The sequence below is a fragment of the Manacus candei genome, unplaced genomic scaffold (assembly GCF_025592945.1).
Source record: "Manacus candei isolate 608988 ecotype Guabito, Panama unplaced genomic scaffold, ASM2559294v1 h1tg000039l, whole genome shotgun sequence".
NCBI lineage: Eukaryota > Metazoa > Chordata > Aves > Passeriformes > Pipridae > Manacus > Manacus candei.
In genome coordinates this window covers 262,381-277,691 of record NW_026138087.1, presented here as the reverse complement: position 1 = coordinate 277,691, position 15,311 = coordinate 262,381, and the positions used below count along the sequence as shown (strand labels likewise).

The window sequence follows — 15,311 nt, the reverse complement described above, 5'->3', positions numbered from 1 at the left end:
ATGATATTCAGAAAAAAAGAAACTGAACTTTGTTACTGAAAAATTATCCATAGGCTTCAGTAATAAAAAATGATATATTTTGCAAACTGCCAGATTTTGCAAAGTGCAGATTACTCTGAAACCTGTAGGCAGAATCAGTGTGGCAATGCCCAACTGTATTTGCTTCTGACCCAGAGAAGGAAGAGTTGTGGTCTGAATGAAAAAGACAAAATAACAGCATGTCCTGTGTATGGGTCAAAGCTTTCAGGCTTAAATTCAGTCACAGCAAATAATAACCTTGTTTCTCTAGAAATATCTATTTTTCACATTGTGCAGCATAGTAATCCTAATAATTCAGTTGTGATCATTTTGAAGGATGTTGCATATTTCCTATAGTTAGTCTGAAGGAGCTCTAGGCTTGTAAACAGCATAATTTGTTTCAGAGGTTAAAGGTCTAGACCAAAACCTCAGTGTCTGTCTGGATCAAAAGCCAGTCAGTCTATGAAAGAGTGAAGACCTCTAGGCTGAATTACTTTTGTGGCATTGCTAAAATGCAAGGTGTGTCTTATCAGAGAATATTTATTTTAAATAATACAATAATCTATCAAAATCCCATAACATGTTTCTACCTCAAATCTGAAAAATTAAATAAGGATAACTACCATTATGAGGATGTGGTTATCCTGTACCACCATCCTTCTCTAGCCTTTGTAAAGTTCTGAGAAATTACAAAATATTTTGTAACACTAAAATATAGTGCCCTGGCAAAAATCAGAGGCACTGTGGCTCAGCTGTGATTTCCAGGTGTACATGGAATAAACTAGAGGTTGTGGGATAATTTGAGATGTTTTGTTTATGTCAGATTCTCTGTGGTGGCAACAAAAATACTCACTAGATTTCAGGCTAAAATGTGGATTAGTACTGAAAGTAATTACTTCTGTGTGACTACACAATTCCTTCTTCTGACACTAAATTTATCTCAGGCTTTTAGGAAGTCTACAGGCATTGAGAATTATATTGAACATATTCCATGTGTGCAAAAGAGAAACATTTCAGCCTCAGATGGGATATAACTTTTAATATTTCCACTTGTACCCTAGACAATAGTTCTATAAAATTTCTCATAGTTTAATAAAGTTTCTTATCCTAAATGCAGGTGTTTTCTTACAGCAATCCTGAAGGCAAAAATATCATTCCTTTCCCCTTGGAAATCTTGAATGATAACTCACAGAATAGAACAATAAATCAGTTATATCCAGGAAATGTTAGTTTGAAAAAGGAAAAAAGCCTACAAAATACTGATTTGATATTGCTTTCCAGATTAATGCAAAAACTTGACTGAACACATGGCTGCATTGTCATACTGTGCTTAAAATTGGCAGTCCCACATGGCATTGGACACAGTCCTGTCACTGGGTCCAGCCTGATAAGAAGAGAACCCTCAAACACTTTGACTCATCTCTAGTAAAATCTTTCTACACTTGGGCTTTCCCCCCCCACTAGGTTGCTTTTAAAAAACACTATGTTAATAATATTTTTGGAATTAGGCACATTTCAGAGAAATGCACTGTACCGTACGGAGTAATAATGCCCAGAAACTTATCTGTGTATAGTATTTCATCATATATATTAGGATGATATTTTAAAATATAGATCTTGGTGAAATAATTTAAGTTTTTTGACTGCAGGAATACAGGAATGAGAATACAAAAAGAAACTCCTAAAAACTTCAGAGTAGACCAAATTCTTACATGAGTAGCATCTAAAAATAAAGGATACTAATTATAACAACAGAAGATACTTACAAGTGTAGATGAACACACCTCTTTTTTTTCTCTTTCATTTCAACACATTTGGGAAGATCTGTGATGGAACATGCCTGCCACTTTCACTGTTAATGGAAAACAATGAAGTATCTGGCAGGATCAGTTACATTAAGGTGTGATTTCCTGCTGGAATAAGATCTGGAGGCCAAAGGGGAGGTAAGTACTTTCTTAATCTTATTTATTAATCTTAATAAATGCTTTAACTATTAAGTTACCAAGTATTGCAAACTGGGAAACACTGTGAAATCCTCTGTCTTATTTTTTATGAGGAGAGGATGATGGGACAGAGTTCTAGAGGAGAGCCAGTAGCTGAGAATCCTGAATAAGCCCTTAATTGTCTCTGGGGGGACATATATTAGATCCTCTCCTTTTTTTTGGTCATCTTTTACTGGTAGCTTTGTCTGTTAAGTTTACTGGTTTGTACGCCTGAATTTCCTGTGTTTTATGGGGACTCTGGGTACCTTCTCTCAAGAAAGTGAATTTTATTGCAACACACACATCCATGATGGAAGTAAGCCAAGTTAATGTTTTTCTACTCTAGAAGCAACTTGAGTTTTTTCAGCAAAATAAAATGCCAGTGTTCTTTGTACTCATTCAGCATCAGGCAGAAAGTAAAAATGAGGCATTTTGAAAGTTCAGATGTGAGAATTTGTGCGAGCTCTGCTACAAACTAAAGGAATGTGAAAAGTTTTAAGCCCTGGTGTCATCTGATATGGCAGACTATATTATTGCAGAGTTTGCTGCCAAATCCTAATCTAATCAAGGCAGATACATTTCCTTTAACCAAATAGTTTCCAGTCATGTCAGAAAAAAAATTAAACGAAGCAGTGAAGGAGATTATGATCTACCTAGGAAAACAAAGTAGTTCTTAATCTGGATAATATATTATTACTTTGTTGTAAAAGGTTAGATTCAGACTGAGTGTTGTTTTAGTAGTTGCTGATTAGTGATGCGTTATTATGGGAAGTAATTAAAAGCTTGCCAGACTGACGAAGCAGGGTCTGTGCACAGTCAAAGTGGGAATTCAGAAGCCTGGCAGATTAGATTTCCAATTAAAGTCTGTGATTTTAAATCATTTTAAACAAACATTGTTTCACTTCCCATTGGAGTAGAATAGGTTCATTTGGAAATACTGTGAAATCACTTCATCAGAAACAAACCAAGGACATATTGTCTTTCTTAGACTGCCAAATTTGTGAAGTAAATCAAGTTTTTTTCTAGATTTCTCTGGTACCTAGTTTACATAGCTGTTTTGTGGGTAAATTAATAATTTTTAACTGCATTAAATATGAACAATTATGCACAAATAGTAATACCCAATAGTAATTACATGGAAGGACTATATTAACCCCTTAGATCTCTTTTATTTTAGTAGGGTTTTTTTAATGCCTTTGTTATTTAGAATTACTCATGATTTAACTTCAAGTTTTGGGCCCAGTCTTCACATATTTTATGTCTGAGCTTTCTGGAGTGGTCACAACCCAATTTCATATCCATGTTGCCTGAAAAGACCATTAAGACACTCCAGGATAAACATATGCAATGGTAATTAAGTAATTAGATGCCTCTACATTTCTTTGAATGCTCTACTACATCAGGAACAGAGCAGATGAAGCGGGGGTTAGTTTTTTTTCTGAAACACCTGTTCTCTCTCCCTCATCCTTTCCGCCTTCCCTGTCTCCTCTGCTTTCTGCCAGGAACTGCTGGAGTCCATGAGATGGCACTACGGCATAGCAGGGTGTTGGGACATCAGCTCTACAGCTCCAACTTTATAGCATGGATAGATCCCTTTTTAAACTCTAGAGATTTGTTCAAATTCTAGTTTCCTTATGTCAAATATCCTGCCTTTCAGACTGTCATCAGTTGGGAATTGCGGGTGATTCCTGCTAGGGGACATAGGAGAATTCCAGTGTAGAAAGGGATCAATTTACTAAAAAATTTGGGAAAAATGTTTACTCTAAGCTTCCTCTATTGAACTGTTAGGTGAAGGCTCCTCTTTGGAACTAGCAGGAATGTCTCTGAGAAACACAGTTAATCAGTTAAGAAGGATTTTAAAATATTCAATTCATATGTTCTTGGCTTATCTTCAGATTCTAATATATAAGGCAAAGGTTGTTTTTTGATTAAATATAAAAAGGTAACACAATTTAGGAGGTGTGTCCTTCAAGTAACTTTTATCCAGACTAGCGCACAGAGAGGAAATGCCTTGTCAGGCCCCAGCCACCTGAGACCCACTGGGCTATTAAGGCCAAGTTAATTGGTTCAGGCAGGGTGATATAAGCAGTGAAGAGCCTACAAGATCAGCATCCCTCCCTCCCTAAAATGAGAAGAGCAAAATCCTTCCTGTTGTGGATCTGCTCTGCAACTTTGCAGGGAGGAGAGCAGGAGGACAGCTCTTACTTTCTGGAACAGAAAGCAACCTCTGCAGCTGTGAAACCTGAGAGAACAATGGAGATTGTGTAGACAAGCAGTTACGGGGGGCTGCTCTTGGCTCTCTGAGGCTTGATGCCAGAGAGCTCCCACAGCAGCAATCTTTTCTTTGTAATAAATTCTAAACTTCTGTTGACCTTATTGCTGTGCTCTGGGCTGAATTGCATGTGAACAACTGACGGGACGTACCCCAGATCTTGTAATTGTGGATGCTTACTGAATGCCAACAGAACTGTTCTGGACAAGACCAAAATGTAACCGAAAGCATTTTTCTTGTTTCCAGACTGAATGTGAACTAAGCTGTTCATTCCTGCTTTAGCCATGCCCTGGAAGAACATATCATACCGCTCAAGTCACTTTAGGTTAGTGTGGTAGACGTAGCTCTCATTTTCCCATTTTCAATCCTGTACTGCTTTGTATTAAGATTGGCTTATTTTTTTTTAATGAAAAACCTCCAACCTTCAAGCTTTTATTTTAAAAAAGTCTGAAGACTTCACTTTTTTCTCTACAGAAACATATTGTCAACTGCAAATATAGAGAAAGTAAAACCTGAAGGTTTTTATACTTTGGTATCACTTTGAAGCATTTGTTCAATTTAAAGTCCTTGCTTTTTATTCCAGGTTCTGTGGAGAACATGTCATTACAGACCATTCTTCTTCACTTTGTTGTAAACTACTTCTATCCATGTAAATACTAAGGCCATAGTTCTTCCAACTTTATAGATATGCCTAAAATCTATTCATGTGAACATTCGCATTGATTTCTTTTTTATATTGTGTGCAATAGGCATGTGTATAACTTGTAAAAATCAGAACAGAATTATTACTTTGTCCTCAGCGGATTAAAACCATTTGAAATGTCTACTATTTGCCAAATGAGACATAAGATCCTGATTTACACCATCAGTTTTCTACAAGACCAAATCTATTTAAACAATACAGTAAAATAATATTGTTCCCTGTTACATATAACAGTGGACTTTGATAGTAAGTAGCCCACAACTATTGGATTAATATGTGTAAGTATTTGTAATACATGTTTTAAATTATATACCAGGATGGACTGTGCATTTTTTATACATATGTATGTGTGTGTGAGTATATAGTCTTGGACTGTAGCCAAGACTACGTAAGAAATATTGTGTGTGTAGAAGCTCTGAATGACCTCCTTCACAAACATCATCATGCAGGCATTTTCTCTGTTTTACCACCCCTCAATGCTCTTTCCTTTAGTTAACTGTATTTCTGGCTCATATCACACTAGAATATATTCCTTCCACTGCCTGTCATCTACTAGGATTCATTTTAAATGAGGTAGTCACTATCCTTATCTAATGAATGATAGTACTTTGGCCAGTGCAGTTTAAGGATTGGGAGGATTTATGGTTCAGTTATCTGAACACAAAATAAGATTTTTTGGCAGTGAAATAAATATTTGAAATTCAAATTTTATAAAGGGGTTCTTTAAAAACACTTTGATGTTTAATCACACTGAAAAAGAACTTTATTACATGAGTGGCTGTAAGACTTTTGGATGCTGTCTGTATTTATACCACACCATCACAAGAGAAATTCTTGTTACTTATTGAAGAAATAATCTCTGTTCTTTCTAGTTGGATTATATTTAAAGCCTAGAAAATTTTGACAAAAGAGGAAGATGAAAGCTAAAGTCAGTGATAGATTCAGTCTGGAAATAGTTGAAATGTGTCTTGTGGGATAAATGGTTTTTTATATTGACTGCATGTCAGCTCTATATTAGATGTGAGCATGACAATAGCAGAGAAGACAACTACCATAATTTACCTACTTTTATAAAAACCAGATATTGCCGGGTTACCCGTGCAAGTGTGGTGTTATTTTGTAATTTGGGTGCTTTTCACACAGCCTGATTCAAGGCACTCCATGGCAAGTGCCTGTGTTGGTTGATTAGCCTTCCTAGAATCCTCAAAATTTGTTAGGAGAAAGAGATTTCTACCACCCAGAGGACAATTCAGAGGAAGGATTTACTGAATTACTGAATTACTGAATGAATGAATGAATTACTCTCCTGAAGAGGCCTTCTCACCCTGCTGATACACAGGAAACCAACAGCATCCAACTTCCTATTTTATTGTATAAACAGAACAAAAAAATGGCAATGTCAGGAATAAAAACCAAATCAGGATAAGTATATAAACCTGTAGTATGCTGAATGTAAAATGAGGCACTTAAAGCCAAAAATTAGAAACCTTATTATGCCTGCTTATGTGGTACCAATTTCTAGGTTTTCTCAAACTGTGCCTGTTGATATGTCAATGGGCATGTCTGGAACTGCTTGAGATTTCGTAGTGCTGGAGAGACAACACATGCCATACCTCATAGTCCACATACAGAAACTAGATGTTCTCTCTATTATAAGACACATTCTTTTCCTTTCATCTCTTTCCGTGTCAAGACCATTGTTAATGATTTTAGTGGTTAAAACAATGGTTAAAAGGTCCATTCTCATTTGAAAGTTGATGATACAAGCATAGGACATTTTAAGCATTTAACAGTGTGAAAAATTAACACTGTGATTGCAATAGATGCTGCATAGTAATAGAAGGAAAAAACTAGTTCTCACCTGAGGCAATTGTACAATGTAATAAGATACAAAACCTGTTTTAGTTCAGAACAGCAGAAAAAGTTTAATCAGATTCAAGAAACTGGGGAATTGGTAATGTCGGCACCATGTCAATTCCATCACTGCAACACAGGTTTGAAGCTTCTAGTGGAACTAAGGAAAACAAAGATTATGTTAATAATTTTGTTAACTTTTTTTTCTTTATTCCTAAGAGACATTAAAAAGGCACCAAGAAATAGTGTTAACAAAGTCAAGACAAATTGTGTTCATCTGGAGAGTTAGAGGTATGTTGAAACTGATGTCTTATCATTCCTTTTTTTTAATAAATATCCAACTACTAAAGAAATACAGACAGGTCTGAATGAGTGTCTAGTGATAGTACATCAAAAAATGCATATATAACAATGCTGTTGTAAAGACTGCCCAATAATCACAGCCTACATTAATTCCAGAAAGCACACACAACTAATATTCCTTGGCTTCATTTTTAAGGCAGCATTTGGAAAGTTATGTGCACTAATCCTGTAACAGTAATGGGATTTGTGTTTCCAACACAAGCATAGCTTTGAAAATGTAACCATAAGAGTCCCATGCAGCAGTCAAAGTAATGCCTATCTTCTGAGAAAGAAGAACAACTTTGCAAAATTTTGTCACCAAACTAAAAATACATTCTGTATCTCGGGGAATCCTCATATAAACATTCTTTTCCTGGCTGCAGGGATGTAAGATCACAAGGAAATGGAGGAGAAAGAGCGGTTACTGAAAGAACCCGAGTCTGCTTCTTAGCTGTCTGAAAATCCGCAGTGTCCCCATTTTCCCACAAAAGTGTTATCATAGTGTTATCATGATTTGGTTTGGAAGGGACATTTAAAGGTCATCTAGTCCACCAGTAGGGACATCTTCAACCAGATTAGGTTGCTCAAAGCCCCGTTCAGCCTGATCTTGAATGTTTCCAGGAGTGAGGCATCCACCACCTCCCTGTGAAATCTGTGCCACTGTATCACCATCCTTATCATGAGAAATTTCTTCCTTATATCTAGTCTGAATCTATCCTCTTTTAGTGTAAAATGATTACCCTGTGTCCTGTTGCAACAGGTACTCCTAAAAAAAATTATAACCCCTGAGAGGTGAGTGGTCACTTTAAGTACTTCATTATTTAAATTGGTAAGGTAAAAATGCTAGTTTAGTCTCCTGTTGCCTGACAGAGCAAAGTAGTGTCTCTTCTCCTTCAATTCCTATTTACAGAGAGTAGGACCTTTGGAAATTTTCAGAATTGGCATTTTTCCTCTTCTCCCTAGAACAAGAGTTGTATGTAAATCTTACGTGTGAATAGGAAGTTAAGTGAAATTCAGTAATTCATATAGGGAAGTAGCAAATGCAATCTGAAAAGTTTCAGCCTGGGTATTTTTATTCAAAATTCCTGTTGACTTCAGAAGAATGAAAGATGTGGGTCTTTTTCACAACAGAAAAACAATCCTATGTGTTAAATATCTGTTGGAATGAATGGGTGTTGCTGGCTTTTTGTATCATACTGGAAGTTGTCAATTTCTGAGGATATTGGTTTCCACTCTTGTGGTTGAGAGCGGGGTTATTGGTCATTATTATTTGTGACACCTATTTTAAATAGGGACATAATTAAAAACTCTGTCCAGGATAGCAGTATCTAAAGATTGCAGTCACATACATCAACACTGTTGTGAGTCTGAATAAAACTGCAATAATATTGTTGGGTTTAGGATTAGGGGTAAGGGTAGGGGCAGGGTTAGGGATTAGAGTTAGGGGGTAGGGGTAGGGATAGGGATTAGGATTAGGGTTAGGGGTTAGGTTTGTTTTTTTTTTTATTCCACTGTACAAATCTCGTATTTGATTTTGAACATGTACTTCAGGACTTTTGAGGGAATAAAGATTTGGCATTGTGTATTCCTATGGAAATCTCACCATTAAAGTTCATCCTAACTTTCAAAAACACTACAGATATACTCCCAGATACAATGTATCTGCTTGCCTGTATGTATGACTTGTAAATCATGAGAATAAAACATGACTTATTCCAAACGTTAAGGGTTTTCTCTTTTACAGGTCTGAAATCATTTTGCCACTAGTATATGTGATTGCAAATTTACAGGTGACATGGCTTATTTCAATAAAAATGCCAGATATCAATTTCTAAGGGATACAATTTCATATACTACTTCATGACAGCTAATTTTACCACACAGTGGTTGGTGTTGTTTCTGTTACCAACAAATACTTGTCAAATGAGGAAGCTCTGTGCTTTCACCTTATGATTTTTCTTTTGTGAAAAGTTTTATGATCCATCCTGGACATTTCTTCTAATAATATTTCACAGGAGGCAGTGAAGAGCTGCACTCCCTTGAAAAGGAAATCTCTGTATCAAAGAGACTGTTCCTTGGTACATCTGTAGAAGTGTCTACACTTCTCTGAGGCGTACTCTATCATGTAGTAAGGAGGTAGTAGATTTCTTCTCCTTCTCATTCTTCAACTGGAGGCTGACTGAATTATGATCATGATGCCTTCTACTTCCTTTTATTGGTGACTTGCAGTCTGTGGTCAAGTCTCTGCTCTCTGAGGTTGCAGAGATCACGCCTGTTGCGAGCCCTTCTGCATTGTGCAAAGGCAGATGTCTTGGGTATCCCCCAGTTTATGAGTTACGTGGGATCATTGCAATATGATTTTGCATGTCTATAATGCTTTTAAAATCCTTGTTAAAAAAACCCAGCCTTTGGCTGTTTCAACGTGACCATCTCCTGCCTGTGCCCATCAAAAATTTCTTTTGGTCCAAGGTACTTTATGTCAATAAAGATTGCTTAAATAGCCTTTGCATAGCACAGCATGAGTTTCTCAGAGGGGCTATAGGTATGGGAAGGATGAAGCAGAAATCCTGAAAGAAGGAAGCTGAGAGTTCTGCAATGGCTGGAAATAGATATGAACAGCAATTTGATAAAACAGCTTAAAAGAGTTAGTTTTCTTACCACACCCACAAAACCCCCACATCTTTGGTATGATTGGACATATAGAGTCCACTACGGAGGGTCCTGATCTCTAGAGCAGGTCTCCACATACTGAGGCTCTGATCTCAGAGCACCCATAAAAGAGCAATGAATTTAGAACTCCTTTCTTGTGTGGAGGTCTTGCTGTCTCTGACAAACAGTTTGTGAGAGAATCATGGATGGTTTTGTGTATGCTTTCCCCCAGTTTTCTCCCCTCACCCCTGGAGCATTACTGTGTGGTTAGTCACATCCAATGTCAATATATTCTGGTCAGATACTTGGAATGCTGCATTGCTGGAGTTACATTTGCTCACAAAACAATAGTCTTCCTCTCATAAAATAGAATTAGCATGTATATCATCCTGTTTAGTGTGGGGCATCAAAAAGTGAAGATCTATCCAGCTTGGTGTTTCAGACACCTTGCTGTTTGGTATATTAGATGGGATTTTTTTAAAGATTCAGGAAAAGCTTTTTCTATTCAAATGTCTTCAATTTTTCCTTAACAGTCTGAATTCTGGAATGCTTAGTTAATTGTAGGTCTGTTATTTTCACTGTCAGGTAATAGCTGTCAACATCTTTAATAGACTACCTGAAATAAGCAGCATTTTAGACATGTTGGTGGTTTTCAGCATTAAATTACATTTTGTATGATTCTAACAGCAGAACCCAAACTTCCTGAATTATGCCAAGAAGGAGGAATCTGCTACTTGTTTTGTAATCCATGTGAAAGACATATGATTTAGAAGATAAATGTCCATTCCCACTAATTAGAGCAAAAAACTTTCTAACTTCTGTGAGTTCTGCCTCTTGGGTAACTGTTTAAGATTATATTGAAGTTACCTACAATCTAAGCTAAATATCCTGAGCCCATGGAATAACTTTCTCTTGTAATTGGTAGATAAGAAATTTTATAGTTTAAAAAAAAAGAAGCAGGAGAAAAAATTTTCTCTGCTTCTAGAAGACCAACAATGAATCCTTCCCAGCAATCTCTTCAGTAATGTGTAAAATTTTAGTAGAAATAGATTTTCTTAAAAGATGTAGCAGCTCATTTTCTGTTCCTTTTGGTTGTGAGAGTCTTTTTCTGTCAATCATAACTTTCAGAATTGGATGTTCTACACTGAGATTCTTTTCTTGGTGACTAACCTGTTTTCTTGCATTAGGCCAGAATAGTACAACTAAGCATATGAACTTGGGAGATAGTCAAGTATTTCCAGTTAAGAAATACAGATTCTGAAATGCAGATATGCCAAAGGCCATATTTTCTTTTGGCTGAAGTGCTTAAGCACAGGGTAGGCTTAGATTTATAATTTAGATTTACAGGTAGCATGCAATACTATTTTACTTTGTAAAAGCTTGTCACGTGAAAGGTATGGGGAGGGATTCACCTGACTTTGGATTTGCATATGAAAACCTGGTACTAAATAATAATCAATGTAATACAGAGTAGTATGGCTCTGTATGAATATATGAATCTCCAATTTAAAGCCATGAGAAATTTTATTTCTTAATATCCCACATAATGGAATGAGTTTAAAATCCCAAATAAGAACATTGTAATTCAAATATTTTGCAGGTACCAAAACCAGATGAACTCCTACAGGATTAAGATTTTATTTTCTTGCAACTATAAAATGTAGTCTAAAGATGAAAGAAGAATGCTTATTTTCCCCAGGAAGCAGTTTCCCTTCTGTTTTTCCTTGAAGCATTAATTTTCCTCTCAGCAGAAAAAAAAAAATGGCCACAGAAAATAAACTGTTATTTTGCCCTTTGCATTGTGTCATGGATGAAGAAGCTTTGTGATTTCTTTAAGGTCTTAGCTCTAACTACTGGGCCATAGCATCAGAGATTGATTGCTGCTATTGTGTGCCATTAAGGGATATTATATATTCAGAGGTCTGAATCATTACTAGGTTTTGTAGTACCCCAAAAAATCTTTTGGTATTTCTTTTCAGTGCAACGTGAAGGAGCTTTCATTTTGCTTTTCTCATTGTCATAGAGATCCTGCTATGATTTGTACAGCTTACCTATGTCAAGAATGTAGTTTTAGAAGCTTGTGTAAATTATCTGTTATTCACTAAACTGTAATGGGCTACATACCCATGAGATTATGAATTTATACTAGCTTATGATTAATTTAAATTATTGATAGAAATGCTGTTTACTGACAATGACAAGCATAGTATGAAATAATTTTGCTAACATCATCTGATTTTTGCAGTAACAAACATTTTCTGATTTTCACATGATAGGGCAAGAACCTGATCCATAGAAATGACATCTTGTTTGTATTTCTTCCAAGATTATAAGAACTTCCGTTACAAAAGGGTTACAGATAACAAACTTACAACCCTGAAGGTATTTTAGTTTGTTAGTCACAATGTAGTTACTTCATTATTAGCAGCAACAAAAGTTTTCCCATTGTCTACTAAAGTACCTTGCTAGGGATCTAGAATGACCCTTCTTAGGTATTTGGGAATGTTCCAGTCTCTAACCAACTTCTGTCCCTGGTGTATATGACATATGTGATTTGTGTTAGCAAATATAGTGGTATCTATAATAAAATAAATTTTAAAGTGTATAATTGAGTGAATAGTTAACTTTATCCATCCAAGTAAACTTTACAGAAATGAACATTAAAAAATTATGGTCAAACTGGATTGAAATAAATGTAAATATTACTTTTTCTCAACTTTGTATATAGTTTATTTAGCAAGTTTTATTAAGCTCGCTGGAATGAGAAATGAGCTGTGAGCCCTCACAGAATTAACTAGGCATGTTTGTTTCTGTTATCAGGGGCAACAGATAATGGAGTAGGAGACCCTGATAACAGAAGAGCTTTCATAAAAAGATCATAGTGCAAGTAGAGATGCAAGTACAGCATCATGTTATGGCCTCAAACCCTTTATTTAACCCAGAAAGAGCTTGAGTACTTCCAGACTATGCTCTCCATGAGGACTAGCTCAAAGTTTACAATGTGTATTTTGATTTCCTGAATTTTCAGGGTCCCAAAAGCTCATAACCCAGATCAAAACTTCTATCAGGGAGAATAGCTGCCTGCAGAGGCCCTGTCCTACCCTTCAGAGAATTTGTCCCCTTCCAATTTAATTAATCCCAGGAGCCTGTTCACTAAACCACAACCTGCTCTCAGCCACACTGAACCTCATTCAGGATGCTTTATCTAGAAGCTACTTCTAACCTACCCTAGACTTTTCCCTAAATCTACAGCCTTTCTCAGAGAATACTCCCAGCTCAACACAGCTGGGAAAGATCTAAACCCTAATGGCCCAGCTCCTGCTGTGCCTTGTGTTACTGGTTGGCTTCAGAGGCCACTCAACTCACACTCCTTCCTTTCCTCCCTCTATGATTAGTGTAGTGGCTGGGTTTGTTTAATGTTTTGTAGAGGAGAGGCTTGGTCTTAGTTGTTTTTTCAGAATCCCTGAGCTACTCAATGGGACCTCTAAAGGATGAATTACAGAGGTAAGAGTCTTCCCTGAACAAGTAAAAAATTCAGTGTAAGATGGTTCAATGCAAAACAGTGCAATGTGAGGTCTTTTTTAATTCAGATGGTGGTAAATTATTTTATGTATGAAAGTAACTTGTTACATGAAAGCAACGTGTTACGTGATTGGCCTCTTTAAAAAGGAGAACTGGAGTAGTATTTATACCTACCTGTTACTGTGCTTCTTTTAGATCTCAGTATTGTTACAGTGATGGTGAAATGTAGGCAAAATGAATAAAATTGTTTTCCAAAAGATGTGTTTGTAAGTATATGACAAGAAGTTGTTCTTTAATGGCTTGTATCCACAAAAGATAGAAGGATTTTAGTTCTAGTTTCACATGCTTTTTAAAGCTGTTCAGAAGTCCCTTGTTGAAGTTAGTTTCGATTTTGCATATAAATGTTCAACTATTTTATGCTAATATTGCTCGTATACATAGAACATATTCTTCCTAAATTTATAATACTTTTATTTCACATTTTTCTTAATTTTCAACCGAATTAGAACATTTTATTATTAAAAAATATTTATTTTAAAAATGTAGTCCCTTTTAATTCTTTTATTCAAATGACTCTAATATTGAGGAATCTTCAAAATTCCTTTGTAGTTAAAACTCAAATTATATAACTTTAAGAAAATTGGTTTTTATGTTGGTGGCTATTTTATCCTACTATTTTTCATAAGTAAAAATAGCTTCTTCAGTCATATTGACTATTGGTCAAACTGTATCAGCCCTGAGAGAAAATAGGTCTCTCCGAGCATCTCTTTTCTGTTCCTACAAGTTTTCCTCTAAATTGTAGTGAAAATATCACTATATAGTCTACTCTACAAGCAGCAAAATTGATATTGTAAGAGCAAACTATTTGTCAGGGAGCACTAGCAGAGTCTGAAATCCAAAGCAGGGTTAATGTTATAGAGTTTCAAGCCATTTTATAAGAATACATTCATTGGATCTTGACTTGTAGTTTAGCTGTAACAAGAGTATTGTATGCAATCTGGCAGAGCATAAATCTCCTGGACTCCAGTTATGGCATAATTTAATTCTGAGTCGTGTTTTCTAACGTAACAGCTTCTAAAACTGCATGTGCAGTTTAGTTGAGTGACGAGGTGCGAGGACTTCTACCTACAAATGAATTTTAGGGATCTTTACTATATTCACTGGAGAGAGTTTAAAATATACACTGACTTTTTAAAAAGAGCTTGATATTTTTTTCTGATATGTAGTAGAAGTTCTGGTCTGCTTATGAGATAATTTCAGAATCTTCACCTTTCAACTTCAATATGTGAATGAATTCTAGAGAATGAAGGTACTTGAAGAGGTTAAAGAAGGCCAATGCACTGTACTTGCCTACCTCACATGGTGAAGAATGAAGAGAATTCATTAAACAAACTGTGTTATAGGTGGGACAAGTAAAGGGACAGTCTGTGGTGTTCTATAAAAGCTCACTGACAAAACCTTGTGATTTGTCATGAAATTTCCATTTATCTGTTTAGCCATGGAAACCTGCAGTTAATGCTGTTGAGGTGCTAATGAAGTTGATGGGAAGGAACCCTTTAAAAGTAAGTTCAGATGAAACAAAAATCCCTTCCATTTGCAACAAGTGAATTGCATAGGGCTTGAAAATGAAAGAGTTATGTAAATATTTTTCTCTTAATTTAGAATAATTTTTTTTCTCTTTTAAAAGCTTCAAGATTTCAGTTGTAACCTCCTGTGACAACTGCCCTTAATGTATAAACAGATTTAACTGTGCGTTGCATCTGTACTTGCAGTAATATTCTCCCTTATTCAGTTGTAATCTAGAATATATAATCTAGAATCTGCTGCTGGTAGTGTGCTTTGGGCTGATTCAGACTCTTCTCAACTTCCAGGGAACTTGGATTCAGATGTAGAAGGACTGTAGATGAGGGGACCAAAGGATGTCTTTTTGGGCATGGTGTCCATGGGCATGGTGAGATGATAAAGTTTA

At 36.0% G+C, this 15,311-nt stretch overlaps 1 long non-coding RNA gene across 1 annotated transcript in view; it reads left to right on the top strand.

Annotated features, from left to right (window-relative positions):
* Positions 1 to 15,311, top strand: part of LOC127474075 (uncharacterized) — a 46,147-nt gene that overhangs the window by 29,406 nt on the left and 1,430 nt on the right. Inside the window, exons 6-10 of the long non-coding RNA XR_007905719.1 lie at positions 1,841 to 1,961; positions 4,519 to 4,597; positions 7,049 to 7,120; positions 14,839 to 14,904; positions 15,214 to 15,293. This is a non-coding gene — a long non-coding RNA (uncharacterized LOC127474075). The remainder of the gene's footprint in view (positions 1 to 1,840; positions 1,962 to 4,518; positions 4,598 to 7,048; positions 7,121 to 14,838; positions 14,905 to 15,213; positions 15,294 to 15,311) is intronic.